Source organism: Panthera uncia, chromosome A2, assembly GCF_023721935.1.
Source record: "Panthera uncia isolate 11264 chromosome A2, Puncia_PCG_1.0, whole genome shotgun sequence".
In the NCBI taxonomy this organism is placed as follows: Eukaryota; Metazoa; Chordata; class Mammalia; order Carnivora; family Felidae; genus Panthera; species Panthera uncia.
Window position 1 is genome coordinate 88,864,196 of NC_064816.1, and position 21,674 is coordinate 88,885,869.

Here is a 21,674-nt window from a genome sequence, read left to right on the forward strand (position 1 = left end):
TCATTGTCCTGAGGTTTTTATAGACGTGAAATGCATCTCTCCATACTCACTTCCTTAAGGACCAGGAAGTTGCCTTTTGTAAAATTTATGTCAAACAATGTTCGGATAGAACATTGTATTGCTTCTTTACACAGCATCTGTAGGGCTCTTCTCTACTATACCATCTCATGTTTCAGTGTATGTAACAAGCTGAACCCTAATGAGGAAATGTAGCTGTATCAAAATAACAGTCATATATCACCCTTCAGTTTCTTGTAAAGGTGTAGTAGTGTGGGCTATGGTCAGATTTGAACTTTCTCATCACTCAACTCAATATGCCTCCATTTTAGCTCATTTTTCAAAACGTACAGAAAAGGAACAATGCCTGGTACAGAGACCATGAATTAATACTTAGGAGGAAGCATTATTCACGTAGGAAGTATGTCTAAAGTATGTTAATATATATACCATTTTTTAAAATTTTCTTTCATTTGTAGATGTGTACAATTAAGGAAAGTGCCTCTGCAGGGGCGCCTGGGTGGCTCAGTCAGTTGAGCGTCCGACTTCGGTTCAAGTCATGATCTCATGGTTTGTGGGTTCGAGCCCGAGTCAGGCTCTGTGCTGACAGCTCAGAGCCTGAAGCCTGCTTCAGATTGTGTGGTCTCCCTCTCTCTCTTCCCCTCCCCCACTCTCTCTCTCTCCCTCTCAAAAATAAATAAACATTACAAAAAATTTAAAAAAAGAAAAAAGAAAGAAAAGTGCCTCTGTGGCATTATCAGCTTTTTAGTGATTGTTGAGTGCTCCTAAAATTATATTTTAATTTTATATACAATTTAATATTTAATTTTATATGTAAATTATACATATGATTAAACATGTAAAATTTTAAAAATATATCAGGAAGAAAGATACATGCTGGGGATGGGGGTGGTGCTGAACACCTTCAAACATAAAAAAATTACATAAATACTATATGTGGTATTTATACACCCATATATAGTTTACAAAACACAAAATTCAGCTAAGTAAATTTAAAGATCCAATTGGCTCTCTACAATGACTTATGAATCAGACAGCATCCTATCTAGCAAATAGAAAGGAGCTCCCAGGAACTGTACAAAATGGAAGGCTTTTATAGGCAGAAAACAGTGGAAAAGGAAGTTTCTGAGGGAAAGGAAGTGTGTATGTCGGGGGAGAGAGGGGTGGTCAATCAGGCTGATGACCTCACTAGTGCTAATCAGGTAATTCCAGATTAAGTTAAATGTCATGTTTCTGGGAGAGGCTGAAACAGCAATAAAGTTAGATATTAAGTCTTGGTTTGTTGATGTGGGGCTTAGCACAAGTGATTCTATTTGGGGGCTGTTGTCTCTCTTTTTTTCATATACATTTGTTATATAATATTACATACATGCGAATAGTTCACACACAGATCTCAGCTTGTGTTGATAATACATCAGATTTTATTTGTAGAATTTTATTGTCATTTATTATTTATACCAGTGTTCCAGTATCTTTTCTTTTTAATTTTTTAATGTCTATTTATTTTTGAGAGAGAGAGCGCACGAGCAGGGGGAGGGGCAGAGAGAGAGAGAGGGAGACACAGAATTTGAAACAGACTCCAGACTCTGAGCTGTCAGCACAGAGCCCAATGTGGAGCTTGAACTCACAAGCTGTGAGATCATGACCTGAGCTGAAGTTGGATGCTTAATCAACTGAGCCACACAGGCGCCCCCTCCAGTGTCTTTTTTTTTAAGTTTACTTATTTATTTTGAAAGAGAGAGAGAGAGGTAGTGGAGGAAGGGCAGAGAGAGGGAGAGAGAGAGCCTGAAGCAGGTTCTGCACCATCAGCATAGAGTTCGATGTAGGATTCAAACTCATGAACTGTAAGAACATGACCTGAGCTGAAATCAAGTGACAGACACTTAACCACCTGAGCCACTCAGGTGCCCCTGAATATTCCAGTGTCTTAAATAGAGAGAAAGCATTTCATCCAAACATTAACTTAGTAGTTTTCTCTGTAATAGAGCAATTTATAAAGTGCTAATATAAAAGTATGCACCCAACAGGTACAGCTATTTCTATGATCACTTTTATTAATGTCACAGAAAAACAACAAAAACAAGTATCATGTTGAGAATGGGAAATTATAGGAATGCGTTCAACTAAAAAGGTAATGTCCAGGATGGTCTCAAAAATAAAGAAGAGTAGGAGGAAACATCCCATTGTCATTTATCAGAAGACTTAATATTAAGATGTCAGTACAACCCAAAGAGATCTACCAATCTGATATAATCATTATCAACATTCCAAAGGTTCTTTTTTTCAGGAATAGAAAACCCATGATAAAGGTTATGTGAAATCTCAATGGACTCTGGATAGCTAATGCAATCTTGAAAAAGAAGAACAAAGTTGGAGGGCTCACAGTTTCTGATTTTAAAGCTTACTACCAGGCTGCAATAGTTGAAACATTGTAGCACTGCCATAAAGACACATGCATACAGGAGTAGAGAGATCAGAAATAAACCCTGACCTACATGGTCAGACGATATTTGATAAGAGTGTCAAGACCTTTCAAAGAGGAAAAGGTAGTCTGTTCAACAAATGGTTCTGGGAAAACAGATTTTCACATACGAAAGAATGAAGTTGGACCCTTACCTTATACCACATACACAAATTAACTCAAAGTGGATGAAAGACCTAAATATAAAAATGAAAACAATAAAACTCTTAGAAAGAAGCTCTGGAGAAATCTTCATAACATTGGATTTGCCAGTGATTTCTTGGATGTGACACCAAAAGCACAGCAAAAGGAAAAAGATCAATACATTGAATGTCATCAGAATTAGAAAGGTTTTTTGTTTGTTTGCTTGTTTGTTTTTTACATCAAAGGGCACTATTGAGAGTGTAAAGGTACAACATTTGGAGAGGGAGAAATATTTACATACTGTGTATCTTATAAGGGAATAATATCTATATTACATAATGGACTCTTATAACTCAAATGAAACAAAAAAAATACCTCTACTAAAATATGGGCAAAGGGTTTGAAAAGATTTTTATCCTAAGAAACAAATGGTCAGTAAGAATATGAAAAGATATTTAATATCATTAACTATTGGAAAAATGCAAATGAAAACCACAATTAGATATCACCTCACACCTAGTAGAATGGCTAACATACTAAAAGAAAACAGAAAATAACAAGTGTTAGTGAAAATGTGGAGAATTTGAAACACTTATGCATTGCTGGCCAGGAATGTAAATTGGTGCAGCCACTGTGAAAGACAGCAGGGCAGTTTCTCAAAAAAATTAAACATATAGTTACCAAAGGATCCAACAGGTCCACTTTTATAAGTATACACCCAAAATGATAAAAAAAAAAAAAAAAAAACAGGGAATGTGAACAGATATTTGTACACCCACGTTCACTGCCACATTATTCACAATGGCCAAGAGGTAGAAATAACCCAACTGTCTATTTAGAGATAAATAGGCAAACAAAAATGTGGTTATGCCTACAATGGAATATTATTCAGTCTTAAAAAAGAATGAAATCTTGATATATGCTGTAGCATGAATGAACCTTGAAAGCATGATACTAAGTAAAATAAACCAGATACAAAAGGAGAAATATTGTATGCATTATCTTAAATGAAGTACCTAACATTGGCAAGTTGATGAGACAGAAAAAGTAGTGGTTATATCAGGTGATGGACTGGCAAAGAGGGAATGGAGAGGAAATGTTTAATAGTTTCATTGTTTTAGTTTGGGAGGATGAAAAAGGTCTGGAGATGGATAGTGGTGATGGTTGCACAAAAATGTGAATGTACTTAATTCCACTTAATTGTACACATACACATGCTTAAAATGTTCCATTTTATATATACTTTACCACACACACACACACACACACACACACACACACACTAACCTATGAGAACAACAACAACAACAACAAAACAAGGAGACACATGTGAAGCAATATTTCTGGTATTAACACAACCAGTGTTGTGACCTAATGTCTTTGAACTAAGGCTCTTGGTTCTCTGTAGGACTGTGTGGAACATGATGTCCCTAAAAAGCTTATCTGGAAGTTGAGGAAGGCAGAACTCTTCAGATACAAGGGAATTCTGCATATAGAAGAGACAACTGGGGGCGCCTGACTGGCTCAGTAGGTTAAGGGTCCAACCTCAGCTCAGGTCATGATCTCAGTGTTCATGAGTTCGAGCTCACGTTGGGCACTGTGCTGATGGCTCAGAGCCTGGAGCCTGCTTTGGATTCTGTGTCTCTGTCTCTCTCTTCCCCTCCCCTGCTCACACTCTGTTTCTTTTAACTCTCAAAAATAAACATTAAAAAAATTTTTTTTTAAAGAAGAGACAATTGTGTAAAGCTTCTTAACAAATTTTTCACCATGATTTGCCTAGGTATTCATTGCAGTTTGAAGATAACTCTTGGGTGAGATTTTTCTGTTTGAAATGATTTTATAGGATATGAAGATTTGTAATTGGCAGTGTCAGTACCTGAATAGAATTTTGTTTTAATAACCCAGGAAGGAATTTGAGCACAAACTTTTAAATGTTTAAAGATAGAAACTAATATAACTAATAGAGTTGATTTTCTTAATAAGACCCTATCAAAATCTTGCCTTTATTTCATCATGGTGTCATCACACATTTCACCTTGACTTAGCACTTTTTTCCTTATAAGTATAACTTCCCTCCCGTGCTCATATTGTAATGGACTAAAAGGTGTTGAGAGGAATTGGAGACAAGTGATTCTCTATGGTTTCTCTGTTTTAGAAATTTGAATCAATGGGATTTCCTACACTATTATGCAAAATAGTCCTACATAAATCTGTATAAATCCACACTTTGAGTGGATGTATGGGTAGAAGCTATTTTCTGCTCTTAGAAGTTGGAATATTCTTGCACAAAAAAGTTTAACCTTGAAAGGGAGACAGTAAAGAGATGGCAAACCATATATGGGGATTGCCATTTTTCCCCTTTATGTTTGGCTATCACAAATATGTCTGAGCTATAAAGAGATGAGAAACTTGAAAACAGATGGCCCATCTGTTTCTGTCTGTATGAATTGTGGAGCGTTTGAAAGAAGCGTCAATCATGTAAATTGAAATCTAAGAGCACTCTACCATTTCATAACTTTTGTCCTTACAAGCCATTTGTGAATTGCTGCCACTGCTTTCCCTTATTGAAGTGAATGGAGAGTGTTTGCTACTTATTAGGATAATTCTGGCATCTCAGAGCATATCCTCTATCCTCAAGTAATACAAAGCAAACAGTGATTGATACGTCCATTAACCAGTATCCTTTGACATTTCTCAAATGTCCATAATAAGTTCATAATCCCCAGTGAAGCACAATTTGAAATAGTTATTAACTAAAATGATTCTAACATTTATTTATAACTATGATAACCAATGTACATCAAAATCACAAGGGTAGCTGGTGAAAGACCAATATATCCAGACTTTACTTTTTGAAACTGATTAGGTGAGTTTGAGGTGAAGCTAAGCATCATCTGCATTTTTAAAAAAAAATATTTTAAAATGTTTACTTATTTATTTTGAGGGAGGAGGGGAAGAGCAGGAGAGAGGGCGAGAGAGAATCCCCAGCAGACTCCATGCTGTTAGCACAGGCTCCATCTCATGAACCACTAGATGACGACCTGAGCTGAAATCCAATTGGAGGCTTAACTGACTGAGCCAGCCAGGTGGCTCCTCATCTGTGTTTTTAAAAGGACTCTGGAAATTTTCACTTCCTTTATTCAGTTAATATTTATTTATATACAAGTGATACTTCAGAATTTCTGTATTAGATAGTTAGCCCTGACATAGGTGTTATTCTTATAACCCGTAGGTAGAATGAATGAGGCAAGATAGGATTATTTATTTTCTTGTCCTTCTAAACTTAACACTGAAGAGCTATTCTTTTCCTGTGTGTGAGTTTTGGGTAGTCTCTGTGATTTGCTGAATCATTTTCAAATAATATAAGTCATCTGCTTACATATATACATGCACACACATATACTGACACACAGAATATTATTAATATTTCCAGACGAGTGTAATATTTAAATATCTCTAAGTAAGCTGTGGTCAGAGTTACGTGTGTAATGATTGAATGGTTGGTTGTTGCATATCAGAGAAGACTGCTACCCACAGAATCCAGCATTCTAGATTTTTCAGCTGTGGATCAGACACTAGTTCCTGATGTCCTCTAAAGTCTAGGGGACACTTATAAATGGTTACCTTGGATCCTCTTTAGTTTAAATAACATTGAACTGACAGGTTAAAATGTATAATTTTCAACTTTAATAGTGTAAAAGGAAAAGAATTAATGAATAGATTTTGGGTGGAGAATTGAGGAGATGATTGGCAAGGGAAAAGAGCTTCATGTTAATGTCTGACATTGGTGATGTAAGAAGCAGAGATTTAAGTATATGATTAAAATTACAAAGGTACCCACAATATTACCAATAAAAGAACAATAAAATGGTGAGGAGGCAGGAGAGAGCTGTTGATGAGTGATATAAATGGACATGTTCTTATCTTTCAGGGTGGGAAGCCATAAATGATGGCTAGAACTGATAGGCCAAAAGAACTATGTATAAAAATAGGATTATGGATAGGCAAGTTAACAGAAAATTTTTTTCCTATCCCCCCAATCACCTCCATTCTTGTAACCATCAGTTCTCTATAGTTAAGAGTCTTACCTGCTTTGCCTCTCTCTCTTTTTTTCCCTTTTCCCATTTGTTTTGTTTCTTAAATTCCACATTTGAGTGAAACCATATGTTATTTGTCTTCTCTGACTTATTTCACTTACCATAATTCTCTCTAGTTCCACCCACATCATTGCAAATAGTAATATTTCATTCTTTTTATGGCTGAGTAATATTCTATATTCCATTCTTTATTCAAAAGTTGATGGACACTTTAGACTATTGTAGGTAATGTTGCTATAAACATTGAGGTACATGCATACCTTTGAGTTAGTATTTTTGTATTCTCTGGGTAAATACCTACTAGTGCAGTTGCTGGATTGTAGGGTAGTTCTATTTTTAACTTGTTAATGAACCTCCATACTGTTTTCCACAGTGGCTGTACCAGTTTCCATCCCCATCAATAGTGAAAGAGGGTTCCCCTTTCTTCTCATCCTCACCAACATCTGTCGTTTCTTGTGCTGTTGATTTTAGCCATTCTTCCAGATGTGAGATGATATCTCATTGTAGTTTTGATTTGCATTTCCCTGATGGTCAGTGTTGTTGAGTGTCTTTTCATGTGTCCATTGGCATTCTGTATGTCCTCTTCTGCAAAATGTCTATTCATGTCTTGTGTTCATTTTTTAATTGGATTATTCAATTTTTGGGTGTTGAGGTTTACAAGTTCTTTATATATTTTGAAAACTAATACTTTATCACATAGGTTTTTTGCAAACATCTTCTCCTATTCCATCAGTTGCCTTTTAGTTTTGTTGATTGTTAACTTTGCTGTGCAGAAGCTTTTTATTTTGATGAGGTCAAAATTGTTCATCTTTGCTTTTGTTTCCCATGTCTTGGGTGATACATCTAGTAAGAAGTTGCTACTGTTGATGTCTAAGATGTCACTGACGATGCTCTCTTCTAGGAATTCTATGGTTTCAGGTCTCACATTTAGGTCTCTAATCCATTTTTAATTTATTTTTGTGTATCTTGTAAGAAAGTGGTACCGTTTAATTCTTTTGCATGTTGCTGCCCAGTTTTCCCAGCACCACTTGTTGAAGAAACTATTCTCGCTGGATAGCCTTTCCTATTTTGTTGAAGATTAATTGATCATGTAGTTATAGGTCCATTTCTGAGTTTTCTAGTCTGTCCTGTTGATCTATGTGTCTATTTTTGTGCCAGAACCATACTATTTTGATTAATACAGCTTTGTAATATAACTTGAAGCCCAGAACTGTGCTGCTTCCATTTTTCTCTTCTTTGTCAAGACTATTGTTTTGGCTATTTGGTGTCTTTTGTGGTTCTATGCAAATTTTAGAATTGTTTGTTTTAGCTCTTTGAATTGTTTGTTTAGCCATTGGTATTAAACTAAATTAGTTCAGAATTGTTTGTCTTAGCTATTGGTATTTTGATCGGAATTACATTAAATAGGTAGATTCCTTTGAGTGGTATAGACATTTTAACAATAGTTGTTTTTCCAATCCATGAACGTGGGATGTCTCTCCATTTCTTTGTGTTGTCCTCAATTTCTTTCATCAGTGTTTTATAGTTTTCAGAGTGCAGGTCTTTTACATCTTTGGTTAGGCTTATTCCTTGATATTTTATTGTTTTCGTTTAACAGCATAAATTTTGAATTGTTCTTCAACCATTCTTACCCTAGAATGTTTCTGAAGCTGGAGAAGTATGTGGCAGGATATTGTATCCCTTCTCTAATACTAAGTTTATTAGAGTAATAAAATATTTAAAAAATAATAATATGACCTTAGTCTTCTAACCTTTCTAAAATAAGTTCATTGGGGAAGTCCTTTCTTGATATACTGGAAGATTAATAATAACATTTAAGTCAGTGTTAACAACTTATTTCACCAGTAATAACTACTGAAAATAATATTAGATTTTTATCATGCTAATGATATTTAATAAGGCAATAATTAAGTTGTCAGGGGCCTTACATTATGTTGAAATTTCCTAACAGTATTAAGCTTTTTTAAGCAATAAGTTTTCTTAAAGCAGCAATGAAGCCCTGAATGGTCAGAAATCAGTGTTCAAACTCTACCTTCCATGATGCAATTGATTAATCATCTCCTTTTCTAATTGTATCTTCTTTGATCCTGTCACTAATTTGTTTCCTTTTAGCCTTTCTGTAAATGTGAATGTCTCCCACTGTTTTCAAATATTTGCACTGTTATCTAACTGGTTTTATTCATGTTCACAGTTTTATACACTTTTATATATTGTCATTACATATCTTTCCTTACTTACAAGATTGTTTAGTTTAGACTGATATGCTAAGTTCCTGAAACATGGTGCCTAGAATGGATGCGGTTTCAAAGAATGGGCTAGGTTGTGAATGAACAAATGAATGAATGAATGGATGTATTTATAGAAAGGCAAGATGTATAAATTACAAATGTAAGGAGGTTCTTCAAAGGGGAAAGTGTTGCTCTATAACATTTATTCACAGCAGTGTGACTGGACTGATAAAGATTATATTGTTTCCTAGTCAAGATGATGACCAGACTATGATACCAAGGGTAGTTGACTATATCCTGTGTACATCCTCAATCCATATTACATGGGTTAGATTTTATTTCTGAATACACACAATTTTTCTGGGACAGACATATTTTTTACATTTTATATTTTTACAATTACATAATTACTTTATTGTCTTGCATACACTGTGTTTATATTAACCCTTTATCAAATCAACTGTTTCCTTTTTCATGGTCAGGTGAAAGTTGGGTTCTTATTAAAGTAGCTGATCTTCCTCTAGCTTCCTTTAGTTCAGGTAAAAAGTGCCTATCTCTTGGTTTTATGGGTCAAAGACCCTGTAACCCCATCAAAATAAAGCCTTCTTGCTACTGATTACATTTAGTATACAGTGACATGAAATTCATTTTCCATGAGTCTATTGCTGAAGCTCCATTTAGTTGCTAGTAATGAAGATTCTGGCAGACTTAGTCAGCCTCTTGTCATTATAGCAATGTGTAGCTTTTAAAAGTGAATGGCTGGATGTTAAATTCAATTTTATAAAGCATCAAGGTGCATTTACTTTGCCCTCTATAAGAAACTGATGAGTATGCAAGATGAGGTTAATGCAATGGGTAAAATAAATCAATTCCATGTCTCGACTAATAGCCTTAATAGTTTAGCAAACCACATAAAAGTTTGCTTTTAAATGGACACTTAGGCTAATTTGACAGCATGCTTGCCATTAGGCAACAATTAGTGTCATTAGAGTGACATTTTTTCCTTCTGTCCCCAGTCAAATCTAAGAAAAACAAGAGGTAGGAAGAAAGGAGGACAAACTGTTTAGTTCTAACGTTGAATTGCCGTGCCTCTGAGTCAAACTCATTATGCTTGTGTAGCTGAAGCAACCAATACATTTTCACAGCCAGCGTTCTGCACCTGGAACACTTTGTGTTTATTAGTTAAAATTATCTGCCACATACAGGATTGCTTCGAGAAAGGGAACGCTGTGTTTTGTGTCATAGCATTAGTCACTTTCTTCCAATTTGTGAAACAAGATAGAGACTTTCTGTATACATTGCGTAAATATCAGGGTTGTAAAAATCCTCTTGCTTTACTATTGTAACAGAACATTAAGTAGTTATTTCTCAAAGTGTGAATCTTGACCAGCACATAGGTTGGAGTGCAGATGTAAAACCTAAAGTGGTAACACTCAACTCAGCTTGTCCTCTTGTCTGTTCCCCCTTTTGCTCCCTTTGCCCTCTCTCTCCTCCCTTGCCTAGCTCATTGATGCACTCTTTGCAGCTTTCTTCTACAGTGTGGTAATTAAAAGTGCAAAGCCTATGTTTGTTTTCAGTGAGAATAGATATTTCAGCAACATAATTTGGTAGTATGTTGCATCGTACTTTTCTTATGTACACCTCTACATCAAAGAAGGAGGAGAAGAAAAACTTTATACTCCAAACATCTCATAATAATCAAACAGGTTTTTCTGAAATCTCTTTCAGTAATTTTGTATATCTAACATTAATGTTTTGTTTTTTCAGAATCAGAATAGATTTTAATGATATAACAGTAAATATTTTCAAGTTTTATTTCTTGCCCGTATCTTTAAGAAAATGACCTAATGAATTGGGGTGGGAATCCTTCCCACTGCCTGTTTTTGTAAATAAACAGCCACATCTATTTCTTTGCCTATTGTTTGTGGCTCTTTTCACACTATAGTGGCAGAGTTGAGTAGTTGCAATGGTTACCGTCTGGCTCTAAAACCTGAAATGTTTACTTTCTACCTCTTAATAACAGAAGTTTGCCAATCACTGTACAAAAGTATACATTTATCTTGATATTTTGACCTCATCACCAAAGACTGTACTGTCATATATCATTAGTTAGAAGGCCGCTGCCTCATAATATATAGATAGTTCATCATTTAGGCACTTGTTTCTTTTTTAACCCTTCTTAGATATTTCCTATCTGCCAGGTACTTTGCCAGATGATGAGAAAACAAAACTTGATTAAGATAGCCCTTGATGATAAAGAGATGCACAGATAGAAATTTCAATATAATGTGCCAAACTCTATTAGAGATGTGATCATTCTATTACTCATACAGTTTGCAAGATGTACTACAAAAGCCATACTTGCACCTTTAAACTTTCCAGCTCTCCAAAGTAATAATTCTCTGAATAGTGAAGCACTAGCCTTGAACTTCTGAAATCACTGTTCTTTAAACCTTCTGAGATATGTAAAGAAAATTCATAGCTAATGAGACACATAGCTATAAGTTAAGAATAGTATTATTGGCTTTACTGGCACAATTATTCTCATTTTTCTCTTTGCATCCTCTACCTGTATCCCTTTCACACATTTTTAGAATTAAATTCAAGATACATGTTTTTCCTTCCCCTCCTCCTCCTCCTCTTTCTCCTCCTCCTCCTCCTTCCTCCTCTTTTAACATTACTGCTTTAAACAGAAATTGTGTTGCAGCAGAATTTTTTTCTAGTAGCACGTGCTTTGTGAGGACACACTCAGTGTTAATTAAAGGGATACTCTGGGGCGCCTGGGTGGCTCAGTTGGTTAAGCAGCTGACTTCGACTCAGGTCATGATCTCGCAGTCCATGAGTTTGAGTTCCAGCCCCGCGTCAGGCTCTATGCTGACAGCTCAGAGCCTAGAGCCTGTTTCAGATTCTGTGTGTTCCTCTCTCTCTGACCCTCCCCCTTTCATGCTCCATCTCTGTCTGTCTCAAAAATAAATAAACGTTAAAAATTTTGAAAAAAAAAATAAAGGGATACTCTGGAGCCTGGAGTAGAAGTGATTAAATAGAACTCTTTTCACTTCTCACCTGGTTTCTCTTTTATCTCTTTCCTTGTTCCCCAGAGTTGTAGCTTCAGGGCTTCATGTTTTTCTAACAGAGGTCATATTTGGTGAGCAGATACAAGGACAGGATGAGGAGTCAGTATTTATTTACCCTCCTGCCTCTGAAATCATTCAAACATTAGGTTTTCATGGAGAAGCTATTTTATGTCCGGTTCTGTGCTAAGTGATGACACCAAGCCCGAAGCTTCAGTAAACACGGAATTCGAACTGTGTGCCTATTCTCCATCTTTCATTCATTCTACACCACAAATGTGCTCTCATCTGCCTGTACAGCCTCTTTTCTTTCCTGCTTAAAACACCTTTTTTGTAAGCTACTTCCAGTTTCTCCAGGCAGTGCTAATGGGTCCAATCTCTGTGTTAAAATAGTCCATTATTCATCTCTTGGTAGCAATACCTAACTTATTTTACTATGAATTATGTACTTACTTGTCAGACTTTTTTCCTGAATTGTTTGCTTCTTTAGGCAAGGAAGCTGTTTCACTCTCCGCCCCCCCGCCCTACCTCTTCCGGACTCCAACATGGTGCCCACCTGGCATAGCATCGGCCCTTAGTAAACACTAATGGAGGAATATGGTTGAGAAACACAACTTCACTTCATTATCAGTTTCTCATAAGTACACATTCAACTACAAAATATAGCATCCTTTTGAAAAATAGAATATGCTGATCTGAGAGACTACTTTTAGATGAAAATTGAATCATCTTTGGAGTTGATTATAATTTAAAAGATATTTGGTTAGGCTTGATAATGTCAATAATATTTGAAGACTGCTGAGCCTTCTGTAATTCACTTTGCTGCTAGTATAACATAATTTGCTGTACTGCTAGTATACCTGATTTTTTTTTTTTTTTTTGGTAGTAGTCTGCACGCCCAGTACAGATCCCAATGGTGGGGCTTGAACTCAGGACCCTGAAATCAAGACCAGAGCTGAGATCAAGAGTTGGATGTTTAACCAGATGAGCCACCGAAATGCCCCTCTAGTACACCTGATCTTAAATGGTGTATCTAAAATGGGAATAAGTATTGGGGAAAGGATATATATTTGAGTAAGTATAGTGTTATGAGTGTAGACTTGCAGATTGTTTTCTACAAACTTCTAGGATAACTGGGCCTTATTATGGGATATCAGATGTTATTATTATATTTATCTCATAATTTCTAAAAGGAAAATATTCAGTGTACCTGAGTAGCTCAGTTGGTTGAGCATCTGACTCTTGATTTTGGCTCAGGTCATGATTCCAGAGTCATGGGATTGAGTCCTGCATCAGGCTCCGTGCTGAGCATGCAGCTTGCTTAAGATTCTCTCTCTCTCTCTCTCTCCCTCTCTCTCTCTCTCTCTCTCTCTCCCCCTCTCCCCTGCTCACTCTCCCTCTCTAAAAAAATAAAAATAAATAAATAAATAAATAAATAAATAATAAAAAGTAAAGACAGTGCCCAACATGTGAATATACTCTAGCGGAAGATTAATGCAAATTATTGATTGAATATTGAAATAATGATCAGTATTTTAAGGTTTTCTCCTGAAGAAAGTTCTGCCACTCTATATTCCCATAGTAGTTATTTCTCAGATGATTTCAATTCCAAGTATTCACTGAAATAGTGTGGTAGGTTTTTCTCTACAGATAGTAACCATCATGTTGTGTAGCAAACTAAAGTTATCTTCTCTAGGGAGGGAACTTGCACCCTTGTGAATAGTTTGTGAATAAAGATGACATCATGGTGGCTTGCTTCAGAGCTTGCAAGACATGGAATAGTAGCAATTAAAAGCCACAAGAAGTATGTTCAGGGAAAAGAGGTCATTACTGGTATATTTACTATGTATGTATTTCATTTTAAACGGTGTGATCAAAAAAACCAACCTTCATTTATGAGACCTGCAAACCTATTTAATTGTGCTATTTAATTTCCTAACAGGCAATGTTTTCTACTAGAGCACTTTGAAAGGGATTTTTCTTTCTTTTTTAAGGAAGTAGTTATTGACTCAAAGCTATGAAATGTAGATATGCTGTTAACAGGAGACTTCAAAGTAAATAATTTGCAGTCTTTTCATGCTATAGTGATCTACTCTCTTGATCTTGGGAGAAAATGTGTATTTTATTGATTATTCATGATGCCATGATAAAGTTCAGCGTTGCTTATAGGATCCGACTTTTATTTGTAATTGACTTAATGATCATTGGCTTCCTTTTTCATCTAGCTTTGCTTATTTGAAGAAAAGAAATGTGAAGATAATGCATACAGGACTTTACACAATGCATGGTCTTTGTATTGAACAAGCAAGGCACAAAATGTCATCAAGACGTGGACACAACTACCATTTCATTCTTCACAGTCCCTTTTCCGATTTGTGTAAGAATACTGCCAAGTTCATGACTTCTCTGGAATTTCTTAGAAATTATAAAGCCCTGGATTTACTTTAAATCACAATCATGGGACATTTGTGACATTTGAATGTCCAATTTCTAACAATAATTCAGACAAATGGTTAGTGTCACATAGTGTCCCCTCTCATAGAGTGCTTCTTGCAGTGGGGGGCAGGCACATGGCTCCTCTCTCTCCCTTCTCTTTTGCCCCACCTGCTAACTGTCATTACAAACCCTCCCCAATTTGGAATGCAGGGACTGAAGGAAAGGGATTCAGACTGTTTCTTAGTTGAACTCTCTGGGCAGGTAAAAATATTAAAAATACTAAACAAATATACAATAATGCATATTTTATAGATAGAGAACTATATGTCCTATATGAATAAAATGTAAACTCTTTTATGAAATGTAAACTATTCAGGCTGATTCCTTCCCTCATGTATGCTATCATGGACTTGTCACAGCACCCTGCAGCATCCTCCAGGAGCAAGTCCCAGACCTGGGCTGGGTCTCCTCATTGATGGACCACCCTCCACTAGCCTGCAGTTTTCACTGCTCCGCTACACCCAGCTCTTGCTTTGAAATCTCTTGGATTCTTTATGCCTTCCCTACTTAAAAAGGTTGAGGTTGCGTTTCTTTGCTCTGGGTTCACATTGGACCAGAGGAAACCCATAAGCATCCATTTACCAGCCTCAAGAGAAAATTTATTCCCAGACACAGCACAACCCACCTTGGCTTCTCTGCCAGAGTAACTCGCTGCCATCCCTTCTGCTACCCAGGATGGGAATCTGATGCCAGATTGCTGAGTCCTCCAAACTCCTGGGAGAAACATCTCAAACTCTTCACGTATTCCCCTTAAAGTCTCTCTTGATGGGCTTTATGTGAAAAAAGTGACACTCTAGCCTGCCTGGGGAAAGGGGTGGGATTTGCAGCCCTCCCTCCAACAATCTGTCTTGTCATTCTCTCCCCACCATCTTTCAGATTCTAGACCTGTGGTTCTCAACCCTGCGGGTTGCGTCAGGGTTGAGCACCACTGCTCCACCTTTCTGAGTGTTATCTGGATCAACAGTAGTCACATTACCGGAAGCTTGTTCGAGATGAAGCCGGTCCCACATGAGACCCCCAGAAGCAAATTCCTCACGTGACAAGATCCTCAGGTGATGTGTGTCCACATTAACATTTGAGAAGCGTGCTCTTCTAGACCAGTGGTGCTCAGACTTCAGTGGGTGTCATAATCATCTGGAGAGCCTGTTAAAACACAGAAGTCTAGGTGCCAGCTCCAGTTTCTGATTCAGTGGATCTGAGATGAGGTCTGAGAATTTGTACTTCCAGCCAAGCTGTGTGCTTCTGCTGCTGCTGCCAGTCCAGGAATCACACTTGAGAACCACCGTGTTCACGCCCACACTGTCTGATACTGCAGCCACAGCCACATGGTATCATCAAGCCCTTGAAATGTGTCCTGCCCTCTCTGTGCAACTGTGGAATACACACCAGATTTCAAAGACCTAGTAGGAACAAATGCAACACATCACATGTATATTTATGTTGATTTCATGTTGAAATGCTAGTATCTTAACTGTAAAGAGAGTTAAATAAAATGTATTGTTAAAATTCCTTTTACCTTTTTTATTTTTACTATTTTTAGTGTGACTTTTAGAAACTTTAAAATTATGTATCTGGCTCATATTATGACTTTATTGGTCAGCGTTCTTTTTGTTTTAATCTGCATCTGGCTCAGAGGCTCCAGAGGGGGTTCTGAAACTGATTCTTGGTCATCTACGTTGCAGAGTTATTATTTGGTCATGCATCGTGCTCTGGTATGCCACATCTAACAGATCTTGGCACCTACAATTTTAACATTCTCGGTTACACATACAATGGCTTGTTTGATCACAAAAATACTATGGAGTAGGTATCTGTATTTTCCAAATGAGAAACATAAAGAGAAATAGCTTACAGAAGGTCCTCTGACTAGCAAGTGAAATGCATGGACAAATTCGTCTGACCTCAAAGTCCACTCTTTTCCACTTTCCACTAGTGCAGCCTCCCCTCCATCTAGTAGGTGACATGAAGTCTGTGTTCTTACTGATCATTCAGAAACTGTCCGCTCCGATTTGTGTAGGTTCAAGTCTGTAGGAGTTTCACATAAGTGTAAACATGTCTGGCAACAAAGCGATCATTTCTTCTCAATGGAGAAATCTAACACTTCATGTTGCAAGGGTTAGTACTTTTTAAATGAATTATAACACTATGATTGCCTTTTCCTGATATGTCAACTTAATGCTGTTCTCAGACGTGGGACACCATTGGCTATGTTGTACCATTACTATTTTTAGAGTTATTATTTAATAGAGGCACATCCATTCTGTATAACTGGACTCAAACTTTGGCTCTTTCTTCTATATTTGTACCAGATTTTTGAGTAGCTCTTTTTTGCCTATGACGTCCTGAGTGGTCAAAATGCAAATAATGGTCCAAAGCAACAGATTGTGTCAATGGGAAAAAAATCCTTGACTGTTATGTTCCAACACATCTCTCTGGAGCTATGTGACTCAAAATTTCTATGATGCTTCCCATAAACAAGTAGGCAGTATTTTCCTCTTCTGAATTCCTGTAAGCCTTTAAAAAATACTTCTAAAGATATCACTTAAACTTTATTGTAATTGTCCATTTCCTGTCCATCTCCTTGATTACAAGGTGACCCTCTTGAGGACACGGAATATACATATACATTATATGCCCAGGAAAATATATGCCTGCAATAAATTGTCTGCCTTGAACTTAATCCTAATGTTAAAATAGTTTTAAATTTATCAAAGACACTCTTTGCCTTCATTCAGTTTCAGTTGACAGGATGAGTACCTTGGGTTCATAATATTTTATATTAATTTATATGCATTTATTTATATTTCTTGTTTATTTACATTTTCATTTCATTGTTCTTTGATATATCTGAGTATATCTATTTTAAAAGTCCTAAGTCTATAGTACTGGTTTATAGGTATATAGATTAATGGACTAACATGTTCCAAAAAATACTAGAAATTGGATTTTTTATATCTCTATATACAAGGCCATTAAATATTTTTGTTTGTTTAACCAAAAGAAAAATGGCCATCCATTATCTCTGTCATTTTATGAAGAATATTTTTAAAGTGTAGAAAGGATAAAACCAACTTTTGAATATATAAATTTATTTTTATTTAAGAAATCATAATACTACCCCTCATGATGCTTTTCTTTTTTCCCGTGGACTCTAATTGGCAGAAATCTGTGGACTAGAGGAGAGAACTGCTTGTCTGAGATGGAAGGCCACAGTGTAGAAGGCATGAAGGGCAGAGGGGAATCTGATGGCTCCGCCTTGTTTGCAGGTCTTTCTGTGTGTAACACACAGCAGAAACTCCATCAGGGACAGTTCATGTGTATCAGCTAGTTACCCTTACTTCTTTGGCTTAGTAAGATTACCATTACAGAGAGAAGGAAGAAACACAAAAATTCAAACTCTAAAATGTTAGATCTTCCTTTAATGGAAACATGTAAATTGGCATGCCTTCTACCTAGGCAAGAATCAGATGTGCTAGAAGATTTTAACAGGCACAGGGACCATGTACCTTTTGGAAGTATAGAAATGTTCTGTGAGCCCCATGGGTGATCTATTGATTCTTCCTCAGTGACAAACTGCATACTTGCCAAGAATAATGGAGTGGAAGCAGAAGTAAATTCAGATGTAAACCATGTCATTATGGGAGGGTACACTTCCTTCTAGTAGGAACAAATAAACCTATATTCCTTCAAAATGATGCATCCGGTGCCTCAAATATCCCCACATAGCTGGAAATATAATTTACAATAATTTATTTCTTTGGATGAGTCCTCCATTTATAAATGTGGCAGGGCATATGCAAGTTCTGGCAAACATACAGGCCCTGATAGGCATAAAATACATTAATGTAATATTCAAAGCAACAGAGCCAAGACAGACTGCCTAATTGTTTAAATTCCTTCTGCCTTTACTAGTGCTATTCCAACAGTAATTATTTTTCAACACCTTCAGTTAATTTATTTCTTCTCATATCTCCAAGCCTCTTTAGAGCAAAATGGAGCTAGTGACTACTAATGATTTGTGATTTACCTTCTTTTTAGCAATTGTGGATACTCATTTATTTTCTTGCTTTCATTGTATCTAGCTTTTTATCCAAACAAGTAAAATGGATCTCCCTCCCAAAGTGCTTAATGCTTACTGGCTACACAAATACTGAGTATTTCACTCCACCTGATATACTTATGAACCTTGTATCCAGTAAAAATATACTCCAGGGATCCCAGTACATAAAAATTCTTGATTCCATGTTTCACATTGCTCTGCTTTGTAGCTTTCTTTCTTCCCTATTGTTGTCTTCCATCTTATACTCTGTTTTGTTTGCCCCCCGGCCCCCTCCCCCCATGCCCCCTTCCAGCCCTAGATTCCCTTTTACTTGCTATACCTCCTCTGGCATTCATTTCTGACTCACCTTAGATACCAATCTGCTTTTGCCCTCATCGTGATCTGTATCTAGGTCTTTAAGTAGCTATCATTTCTTCTACTCCCCAACCTAGTTCTTGACCTTGAGGCCTTATGTCAGGCCTATTTCATGCCCCAAAAGAAAAGTGGGCCCAAAGCTGAATAAAGTTGAACAGAGCAGAATACTTACTAAATAGACTTTTAGAAAAAAGTATCTCATTTCCAAGTAAATCAATTTTTGAAATAATGATGGATAATTCTTTAACTTGAATAATTAGGAGTCATTCCTTTCCTTGGGTCTTTTATTCAAAATTCTTTTTTAAATAGTTCTATGTAATATAATCTGTTTTGTTTACCATGCTTTTCTCATGAGGTGGTTATTTACATGACTCTCAACTGCTTGACTATTACACTTTTATGACATTTTATTCTTTATCAATACATTTTTATATTTCTTTCCAAGTATCCTTCAGTTCTGGTTCCCTTCACAAAGTGATCAAGCACACCCTGATGATAACAGCCATTATTTTAGAGTGGATATGCTAAAGCTTGATTTGTGCAGAATTTATATTACATCGTTCTTAGGAGAATGTTCAAGTGTATAATTTTCAAATGTAATTTCCTGAACTGGACTCCAAGCACAAGAAGGAAATCAACTATGTCCATATGTCTCTGTGTTGCTTAAAAAAAACTAACATTTCTGGATGCTCCCTGATAGGAACATAATAAACATCAACAGTGTAACTTTATAAAGAATCATTAATCTCCTTTTTCATACTCAAATTTTATTATGAGAAAACATTTTTTATTAGTGTATCAAACAAAATTTATTTGTAGCCTAAAAAGTAAGAAAATACTAAACCTTATCATTCATAAAAAAGAAAAAGAGAAAAGCTCTCTGTATCTTGAGAGAATGGATTCAAATGACTAACAAATGAGATGTGGAATGAAAATAAAATATCACCAGGGATAGATCAAAGCTTTGTTTGTTCCTTTGAAAATGTGGAGATTTGGTTGTTCAGAGTCATTGTCTGAACTGTTTGTCAACAAGAGAGAGATTTCTGCTCTCTTTTGCATATAATGATACTTGATATGGGAGCATACAGTTTAAACCCCATTGTTTAATAGGCAAAGAGCATTATGCATTCACTGATGTGTATACAGCATAAATACTTAATTATAATAATAGCTACTGCAAAGCTTTATTAGAATAACAAAAGTAGCAGAGAGCAGACAAGGGGAGTAGAAAGTCCACAGCTAATCTTTTAAGAGGAATTAAGCCAATTACAAGGAGTTATTTCAGTATTCTTGAAACAACAACAACAAAATGATGTGGAGCTTTAGAAATTGATTGTTAATGAAATCTTGCAGATGTTATTTTTGCAACTGCAGAACATAGGAATGACACAAGACAAAGACGTTTATCTCCACAGGAAGAAGGAAAGTTGATATGGATATGACTAAAGGAAACTTGAGGAAGAGACAGAAGAAATTTCTGATTACATCAGTTCATACAGCAAGGGTTGATATTGTTCTCTGTCTGCACACGAGTACACCTCCCATTAAATTATTGGTTTCCAACTTTAAGCATACTTTAAAATATTCTAGAGAATTTTTATAAAATGCTGATATCTGGGTCCTGTCCTCAGAGATTCTGATTCAGTTATAAGTTCCTTAGGTCTTACTGTATCTCCAGAGCAGCTATTCATTGCATTTCAAAGGCAACTCTACTTTGACCATGTCAAGAGTGAGTAAACCTCAACCTTAATTGCCCATGAACATGAGGAGTAAACATCAGGCTTATCCTGGCCTCTTTGCATTAGTGTCCTTCCATTAGGGGCACAGAAGACTGAAAACACTCCCAAAATTAACCTCTCAAGGACTAGTCTGAGCTGTAGTGCTTGTCGCTCCACTCAAGAGCATGAAAAGGCTATGCAAGAAGAACAATAAAGAATGTAGTCTGTCCTCTAAGCTAATATATTTAGAATATGGACATAACTATAGTCAGATGTCTCCAGTAACCATTTGTCTAGTGATATCTAGAGATAACCTACAAATTTGTTCTTTTTAAAAAAAAGTTTATTTATTTATTGAGAGACAGAGAGACAGAGAGAATCAGTGGGGGAAGGAGAGAGAGAGAGGGAGAGAGAGAGAATCCCAAGCAGGCTCCACACAGTCAGCACAGACCATGATGTGGGGCTCAAACCCATAAACTGTGAGATCAGAGAAAGAAATCAAAACAGAGTTGATGTGAACCCTTGGAAAACTCCCAAACTAGTTTAATGAACTAGCATCATGGATATTTTCAGAATGGAGCCCGGACCAAGGCAATCACTTGGAAATCCTAAAACTGGTCACTTGAACTTACATCCTTCCTCATTCTTCCCTCTCCCTAATCTTTCTTCTTATGATGATAGTACAAGAGATTTTGTCATTATTTCTTCCTATCTATCTATCTATCTATCTAATCCATCTATCATCTATCTATCTATAATTTTTCTTATATAGTAATAGCAAATTTGGAATATTCAGAGAAATAAAAAGATTATAAATCATTTATAATGGTTCCAGTCAGTTATAACTAGTATTATTTGGTTGTCCACCTTTCTAGTATTTAAAAAGATATTAATATGGTATTATATGTACAGTTTTATGACATTCTTTTCATTTAACAAATATATAATAAATATTTTCAATGTACAAAATCTTGATACTTATTAGAGTATCTATTGTAGAAGTATGACCTTTCGCACATTATGGGAA